The sequence below is a fragment of the Genypterus blacodes genome, unplaced genomic scaffold, assembly GCF_046128005.1.
Source record: "Genypterus blacodes isolate CSIRO-AG114 ecotype Tasmania unplaced genomic scaffold, CSIRO-AGI_Gbla_v1 ptg000052l_1, whole genome shotgun sequence".
NCBI lineage: Eukaryota > Metazoa > Chordata > Actinopteri > Ophidiiformes > Ophidiidae > Genypterus > Genypterus blacodes.
This window is the reverse complement of record NW_027466864.1, coordinates 2109765-2119481: the sequence shown is the minus strand read 5'-3', so window position 1 is coordinate 2119481 and position 9717 is coordinate 2109765. Positions and strand designations below refer to the sequence as shown.

Here is a 9717-nt window from a genome sequence, read left to right as displayed (position 1 = left end):
GAGCCGAGAGCTAAGAGGCCCGAGGTCCCGTTCCGCTCCTGTTTGATGTATTTGTTTGCTTTGGTGCGTGAAACATTACGCGTGTGTGTGTGTGTGCTCGTAAAAATCATTATTAAGCATCAGTCTCTCCGTTTGGTCCGCCGAGTTCTTGAATTAGGCAGATTAAGAATTCACAAATCAAATATGACTGTGAAGGAAGAACAGATATGACCGTAGGGGCGTGAAGAGACGCTATTTGTAAGTGGTTATTCCTTTTTTAATTTAGCCGTTTTGACATGAAGAAACGACAAGATCTATCCGTCTCCCACCAGATGGTCACATATCAACAATTGTTTCTGCATCATGACTTCTTCAGAGGAGGAAATCACAGTAACAAACACACTTAGATCAGTTAATCCCTTGTCTTTTCTATCATAACAACGGATTCTGAGCAGATCATCAGCTGCTTTGTTAAAGAGTGATCCTTCTTTGCACAAATCCAGCTCTCTAAGAAAAACAGGGCGGGACACCCAAGCCTAAAAAGCAGGATGAAACAATATTACTTTGGCTGTTTCTTTGGTACTTTCTTAAATCCCACTTCCCACCTGTAAATCAGTTCATTCAAAGCAAATAATGTCTCACTCGGAGGCGGTTTAATTTTAAGAGCTTTTAGAGTTCACCATGAGTCACTAAAACCCCCTCTAATTTTGAATGAGTAAACGGTAGAAAGAGTAAAAGGCCACATTAATTTTTATGTATCTGAGGTGTGGATTATTGCAGTGGATGACTAATCAATATCTTAATACGCACGGCTGGTTTTGACACTCCCGTAACATCCATCCAGAAATCCTCTCTAAAGTTGAGATGTGATTATTGTCCGTAGTTTTCAACTCTTAGCTGGACACTAGATGCTTTCTCTAGACAAGTCAAGTTTATAAATTACACCAAAGTGCTGTGCAAAGGGCGAGACAAGCAACAGAACAAGAAAGCAATTTGAAAACAAAACGAGATTAGGATAGGCTAAAGAGTAAAGCCTTGTAAGCATGACAGGACAGAATGTAACATCAAACTGTCCCAAACACGAGAGGATTAAAGCTTTAGAGGTAGCAATGGAGGGAGCTGAGTGAAGATAAAGTGGGTGCCTGATCCACAACTTGGGGGCAGCAACATAAAAGGCCCCATCACCTTTGCTCTTTAAACTGGAGCGTGGGACAGTTGGGAGCAGACGGTTTGAGGATTTGAGCTTCCATGAGGTCTGAGCGAGGTCAGAAACATACACCGAGTCATGTAAGGCTTTAAAAAACAAATAGGACCTTAAAATGAACTGGGCGGGGCGATGTGGTAGCCTGGTTTTTAGTCCCAGTGAGGAATCTAGCTGCAGCATTTTGATCGAGATGAAGCGAGACAGGGGCGGCCCAAATAAAGTCAATTGCAATAATCTGGGCGAGATGAGACAAATTCCTACAGCAGATGTGAGATGGAGGAGAGTATTGCGCTCCTCTGTGTCGAAGGCCACTGTGAGACGGCACAAGACCCCGAGTTCACACACAGCAGCGAATCATTTCACACTTTCAGCAGTGAAGGCTCAGCGCTGTGTGAGGCTCTAAATCCTGACTGTAACCGGTCCAAGGTGCTATTCCGGCTGCAGTGAGATGATATCTGTGAGAACACACCTTTTCCCCATAACCCTGGACAGAAATGGCTGGATCAAGATCGGGGTTTACTGGAGAATGCTGCACACTATCAGCAGGGAGGCATTTCTTCACTTCACTGGCTGCGGTTGAAGCAAGGAGTGAAACAAAATGTCCAAGATATGATTAATGGTACTGCTGGAGGTTGGTTAGCCAGTCATCTGTGGAAATGTCAGTACGTTATCTCAATTTCCAGCCTGGAGGGTCCTCGTTAGATGCTCTGGTGTTTTTGTGGACTGTAACATTCGGTGTGGGATTCAGATGGATAACTTCATCAATTACTTTCAATTTCTCAAGCTGTGACTATGCAAAGTGGGTTACATCAAGTATTCCACCCACGTTATAATCAACTTAAGAAAACAGCAACAGAATAAAACGAAATCCATCCTGCGGTCGATATTTTGCTGCAGATGAGTAAAATAATCCAAGTCTGACGCTGTTATTGTGTTCAGCCGTGACCCATCATCCATCACCTGTTGCTCCACTTCTAAAGTCTCTTTAAAGGCCACATTATGACGAGCCTGATCTTGGCTGAACTCTCAGCAGCCCTGCCGTCCATTATACCCCAGCAAGGTACTGCGTGTTTACTCTGCCTGGCTGTAAAAATGGTTAAGTGCTGATGACTAACTTAAAAGCAGCTTACTCCCTGTGTGCTCTTATTAAAGGTGCATTAAATCACACCCGCCTCCAAACTGACCGCACTGTACCGTATAGAAGAGAGGCTAATAGGATTGTTGATCCATTCTGATGACTCAGTGATTACTAATACAGCGGCTTCATTATAACTCGCTTTAAAACAAATATGTACCGCTGCGGTAAACAATTCAGCTCATATTATACACAAAGCATCAACCTTGAACCAAAAGTCCAAGCAGGATTGTTATTCCTCCGGGATGTACCGTTGTGAAATGAACTCTGGAACGACTGGATTTCTCCTTACATGACGCAGCAGAAGAAACAAAGTAACGTAACACCCCTGCATGGCACAGACTGTGATCTGCTGGTTTTAGTTGTATTATGTATTTTATCTACACTACGTTGTGTGTTTTTGTCGTAATCTCTGTCAGGAAATCAAATTTCCTTTCTATGTCTATATTTGTCATCAAACAGAGTGGAGCACTTGACCATCTGTTACAGTTACGGCTTCCAGTCTCGGCTTAAGTGTCCTTGTTTAAGAGTCCCTCTGGATGGCGGCTACACCAGTAAAATGTCTCCAACTGCAACTGGATTACAGCTATGTTCGTTAGTTTGCGGTTCATATTCTCTTCACTTTGTATTACATTTAGTGCTTCTGCATAATTAGGGAGATGCTGGAAATTGGAACAGAAACACAACTCTAAGTGAGATGGTAGCAATTGTGTTTATTTAATACCAGAGGCATGATGGGTAATGAAACAAGCAGGAGGAGATGTTTCATAACAGCCCTGAGCTTACTTGTGTGTTTGTTTTTTTACAATACTGTTAATGACTTCACTTTAATATTCTGTGATATATTCAGTGAAAATACTTCAAATGTTCCAGCACAGACTCCTGCAGGGTTTCATCCAGCTTTTCACTTATTTGACCACCGGTACAAAAGTTGAATGCTGTAAAGTTTTCTGATAAATCCTTTGGGGCCAACTAGTTTTCTGGGTCACTGGAAACTACTGACTTTTTAAAGGTGCTGCACCTTCATGCTGTAGTTTCCTGATTAGAACTCTCAGGCGGAAGTTTAGAGTGTAATGAGGTCACCATACACCATCTACTGACCCCCCCAGCCCGGTGCAACAAAGCTTATAGGGTGAATCAGGGATCTGTGTCTAAAGGCACGTGAACACCGACCCCCTCTGTGACGGCTGGATCGCTCCATTTTCCTTTCCATTTTCGGACAGCCTAGTTCGTACGCGGCCTAAATCTGTGTGGGTGTATCATGAGGGTACTTTTAATTAGACAAAGCCTGAATTACACTCAATCAAACATTGACTAATTCCCCCTTTCCCTCCTCAATTTTCTCCTTAGTGTAATAACAATTGCCACTTACCAACCGAACAAAACCGAACTACTTTAGAACCAAACATACCCAATGTTTTCATTAATTACAAGTGTCTGTGCTGAGCATCCTCTCCCACCATTGTGGAGAGGAACAGACGGTTGAGATAAAAGGCCGGAATAATGCTGCACGATGTTGCTTTTGTGTCTTCCTAGATTGCCTTATAAGCAACTTTGCTCAGTATGGATGCACTGCTATGAGTGTGAAGGTACCGATTATGCAAAAACACAGACTGTAAACAACACTAAGGGACAATTATCTAGCGGGATGATGTGCAACAGAGCGGAGCCGGGGCTTGTCAAGAGCACTCTGCCTTTACTTTGTTAGCTCCTTTCATAAGTATTATAATTATTCATGTGTTCAAAATCTAGCTGACAGTTTATCAGGTCTGTCCTTCACCCTAAGGTCTACGAGTCCCCAAAGAGAGAGACGGGGAATTGAGCTTGTCACAGAAACGCTCCAGCAGCGGATCTCAGAGATTGTCTGACCTTATTAGGATAAAGAGACACTGACCTCATACTATGGCCAAATACCTTTCAACTTTTTACAATATAGCACATTGCTGTCTGATGGTGAGCACATAATAGCCTGCGACATCTACTTTTTGACTTCACCGTGACAACTCAAAAGGTCACCATCCTCGCTGTCTAACGAATCTCGGAGAATGTCTAAGCCATACATGAGGAGAGAGAGAGACGCTCAAGTCGTCCTCACCATCTCAAAGGGGAAGAAGTATGCAGGGTGTGGGCTTCGATCTCCTCATTCTTCCTCCTCTTCCTCAATGTGAAGAGGATGTTTGGCCTCGGGCTAACATCTGGGACAACAACAGGGACTGTGGTCGGACTAAGGCACGGGAAGCATTCCTCTGAAAAAACTCCCCTGGCTCCGTGGCTCCGCACCAAACCTCCTACCCGGGGCGAAAATCCTTGTGCTGCCGCATTCATGTTGGATCTGAAGCACCCACAAGCTCCCAGGAAAAAAGCGCCTCTCTGTTTCCAAAAACTCAGCTGGCATTCAAGATCTTAGTCCTCCGGAGATTCTTCAGCCGGGGAGATAAGAGCTGCAGATGGACCGCTCACTTCAAATTGTTATTCAAGCCCGGTTTGTGACCTCTGACCTTTTCTTCACACATTGACTTAAAATGGGGAAGTATGTGACTCAGTATCAAACACATACGTCTGCACTCCTGTCCTGTACTAAACAATGACGATTTAGAGAAGTGAGAAATAAGCCACCCATGATGCTTTGAGGTGAACCTGTCATCACCAACAGCTCCTCACATTGATTTGTGTACAGGCAAACACATTTTGCCTGATTAAAAAGCCTTTCTACCTCGTGCTTCTTTCAGGGCTGTCTAGACTTGATGTACAATTGTCTTCTTATCTAGTTGCGAATCCCTGGTTTGCAGTCGGAAGGTACAAACACATTATTCACTTCCACCATGACTGTTGCCTTCACAGTGTGATTTCAAAGTGAATGAGTTTGTCCTACAAACACTAAAAAGACAATGCTGATGTATTTGTGTTTGAGTCGGCGTCAAGCTGTAGTCTGTGCATCATTGTGTGTACTGGCTTGGCTCCATGGGCCGTCACAGGTATCATACAGTGTTTTCTGATGTATCATGATGGCCCATTCTATTGAATTGTCACTTCAGCTCAGTTCAGATTCAGCCTTTTTGTCTTGAAGGTTCACTTTAACGTTTGTAAGTGACCCGTATCTGGGACGGGTGTGGGCAGAGCTCTGCACCAAACGGCCGTGCGTGCTCACATTCAACAAACAACATGATTCAATGACGTTTGGCTGTGACAGAGACATAGAAACGGGGGAGAACAGTGTAGAAATGTCAAGGGTAAGAAGGACACAATTGCCAATCCCATACAACATAACAAGACATGAAACCTTACTTTTAAATGACTTTTTGTACTGAGTTGAGAAATATTGAACATACATTTGTGAAGAGAAGTGACCTCTCTACTGTGGGAGGTTTGAATAAAATGTTTTAGCTCAACAAAGAGTAGTTGAGCAGAAATATCAAATATTCTCACTTGTCTGCACCGTCTGATTCGGTTTGATTGTTGCAAATGTTGTTTTAAGAAAAGGTGCTATCAAATCAGATTACTATAATAACATTAGATTAGTGATTAAATCTCCCCTAAACTGCCTGATTGGAGCATTCCTACTTTTTGAAATTGCTGTGATTTGAAGTTCATTACAATATTAGTTAAAGTTTACTCATGAAAGCGTGAAATCTTAAGTCAGGCCGAAATTGTGTATTAGAGTATTACATGTGTGCAATGGATTTCAGTGGCAGAATGGGAGCCATTAATGAGACAGAAGAAGAACAGAGTCAACATGTGAGGATGTAAGCTTAGTATGACGATGTCATCAGCATAGTGGCCAAAGGCATTTCCTTCCCCATGACTGACATGACAGGCTGACACACATCTTTACACTTATAGACACACATAAGCAGAGCATGGAATTAATGTCCAACAGTCCAGTCTGACATTCATATCAAAAGCATCAACGGACAGATGTGCTACTTCACTGGTGTGACCACTTGCCCAAGACACTTGCCATCCTGAGAGCTTTGAGCCTTGGAACATCTGGCTCCCTCGAGCACCTAAAGACCCGTGTAGTTATGGTCACTTCACTGCATCTAACCATTCTTTTTGTAACGATTAATCTACAGATTATTTTTTCGATTAGTCAGCCGGGAAAGAGCAGCATGTGTGTTCGCCACCCCTGACCTAGCGTATCATGCTTGGTGGGCAGGGACACAAATTGCTGACGCCTTGACAACGCGCTCGGCCATGCTTTCACTTTAGACCGTGGGCGACTTTTTTTCGCCGCAGCTTGTTCTCCGGTTGCATGCATGCAATCTTACCTCATTATGACGCGCACGCAAACCGACTTGTTTTTACATATTCGGGTAGTTGTTTACGTTTTCGGTGCGTCACCCCACCCCTACAGCAAACACCACTGCTCCACAGACGCAGGTGCAGATGAGATCATCATGGGCACATTTTAATGCGAGGTGTGAACTGTAATCCGTCGCAGCTGGATGTGTGGTACACACAATCAGCACGTCAGGTTACAACATCCTGCATCTATACAGGGTTGCAGACACAGCTGCAATTCCTCTTCAAGCTGAGTGTGCTGTTGCTATGTTCATCTTGTCTCACATATGGGAAACAGCAGCATCTCCGCGTTACCTACCGATCCCTCCCATCCGATCTGTGGCTCTGCTTGGGCACAGCCGTTAACACATGCACACACTCACTGATTGTGCTGCCAGATGGTCAAGGCCAGATGACGTGGTCTCCTGAACCCACGGCCACAAGGATGCACAAACTCCTTCCACATGGCACACAAACACACCGATGCAGACTGCACAGATGGATGGGGACAGTGTGCATCTACTTGAAATGCATCTTTTGAAGAAGATGCAGGCAGGACAGAGACAAATGTATACACAGGGAGGAAATCTTCAGAATGGAAGACGGACTGTCGTAAGCTTCAGATTCATTGGTCACTGTGGTCTGAGAGAATAAGATCAAATCTGAATGACCGATGAGAGCCAAGAAAGAGAGGTGAGAGCGAAGAGAGGGGAACAATGGTGTCAAAGCAGAGAACACTGGTCCAGTGATGGGTGATGTCCTTTAACAATCAGAGCTTTTAAGGGGGAAGGAGGTGCTTCACGTTGGCAGTGCCGGGGCCTGTACCAGCTTGTGTCAGCCGCGCCACTGAGACAAATGACTGAGCCACAGCGTCTCTGCACGTATACGACACACACACACACACACACACACACAGCTCCTTCACACTGCGAGGAAACAAACTTGTGCATGCGAGAACACGCTGCAGTGCACTTTCAGCGAAACCCATTTGGAAAAAAAAAAACACATCCATCCATCTTCCAAACACATTTAAAAATAGTTGATTTCCTCTTCTAGCTGTGAGAGACACCTGAGGATAATTTAGTTTTTCATCGAACTTGTGACAAAGCCGATTTTACAAGATAAATATCGATTAAAGTCCACTTCTTACACTTTTATCTACTTAAAGTGTAGTGAGTATTAAAAACCCACTAGAGGAAAAGGGAAGGGCACTGTGAGGGCCAGCTGAGGGACTCACTCCATCATCCTGCTCTATAACCCGGCAATGTACACCAACTATCGAATACTCACAGGACTTCACAGTGGAAAATCTAATTCCCCAAGAGCACACTGTGACTCTGTTTTCTTTTACAATCTGACCTGTGGTTCCGGAAGCTTCTCAACAGAGTTAGTAACGAGCAAATGCAGGGGAGCAGCGCAGGAGGGCCCTCCTTCTTCTATACCGGTGGTTAAGAAGAAAAACCCTGATTGACCCCGTCGGGCGCGGCCAAATCAATGCAAACTGAAGAAGACTGATCCTCATTTAAAAAGTCAAGAGTAGCCAGCAGCTCCCAATGCAATTAGATGGACGCATAAGTAGTTTGTTTGATTGAAAGCCAAAGAAGCTGGAATGGAGACTGTTCTTCAAAGGCCTCTTGGCATGCTGTTTCTAAAGCACTTTATCAGCTGCTGGATTTATCAGTTTGTTTGTCACTTTTTGGAGAGTTGAATTGAATCCTATTAGTTTAGTTCATTTGAGTTCAGATTAGGGTTTTGTGCGGTGCAAATGAAACTGAGTGTGATGTAACTGAGACCCCCCCCCCCTGTAGTTTGTTTGCCTTTTACCTGATGAAATTGGGCGAAATTGTAAATTCAGTCATTCGCCTCTTTGTTTGCTTTGTTTTAAAAAGAAAAGACTTAACAGAGGTTTTGTATATTGACAAAACCACAGGGAAAGCTCGCCCTGCTCAATGGGCAGACATGCTGCCTCCAGACTTTGATCAATAGCTTGCTTTGTAGTTGGTCCGGAACTAGATCAGATCATGTTTACCACCAATCAGCTAGAATTTGCGCCAGATCAAGACCACGTCCTCAAAATGAGTCAATATTTATACGTGGTGGTGGTGGTCCACACCTGAGAACCATTACTTTGTTCAGACCTGCTCAAGCAAACCATATAAGGAAGAACACAACCCCCTAGTTTGACTGAAACCGGACATAGATCCTAAAACACTTTCTCATCGGGTTGGAGTCGAACGAACCAAATGCTGCAGGTTTGAAAGCGACCTGAGAACACTTTAAGAACACATGGGGCTCAATGGAAAACACACTACTGTAGTCTCACATCAGATATTATTCAATGACACATAACTGAATTAGGCTGCCGTGGCTTCACCAAGACACCATAATCATAATGTGCAAAGCATAGCCCTGTCTAATATGGATGCTGCTGGTCTTAAATAACAAAGATAATTCATTTTACTTACTTACTTTTGTAAGTATTCAATTACCATTTTATATCCAGTGTCCTCCAAATAGATCGGATGAAAAAGAATACAAGGAAATGAATGTGTCAGTCCAGTTTTGTTCTTTGAAAGTGTGTTGTCTTCAACAGCACAAGAAAAATCTTTGACAGAGGAAAGTAATTTTATTTCCATTTTTCGAGGCCACTGTAAGGTTCTGTTAGTGCTCCTGTATCAGTAGTTGATTCTTCTCCAGGCGCAAAGAATCCATGTTTGAAGATGACTGGACAAATGTGATTCATGACATAATGGCATAATAATAAAGCCTAGGGTGATCAGATTCATTTCCAACGTAAATGAAATGTAAAAATAAATCCCCTGGCCCCATTTTGAAAACGCATGTCCTACATAAACAATGATTTTGCATGAGAACATCTAGACCTGCAATAGAGCAGAGCTTAGGTAACTGATAATGATTCATCTCATTAAACAACTCATCCTGAGAGTGGGCAGAGGAAGAGACTGAAGCACAAAAACAAACCAATTACATATAAAAAAAAAATCCAATCTTCTCCAGCCAAGTGTTTCAGACAAAGAACCACAGTCAACTCACACCTCCAACCTCATTTTCTCTTTCTGTTGACTCCAGTGAGGCAGAAGGAGCAGCTGCATGAATC

The 9717-nt window shown here is 43.5% G+C and overlaps 1 protein-coding gene across 1 annotated transcript in view; it reads right to left on the bottom strand.

Moving 5' to 3' along the window:
* LOC143000880 (myelin basic protein-like) overlaps positions 1–9717 on the bottom strand; it is a 36777-nt gene that overhangs the window by 4217 nt on the left and 22843 nt on the right. The gene's annotated exons all lie outside the window — the stretch shown is intronic.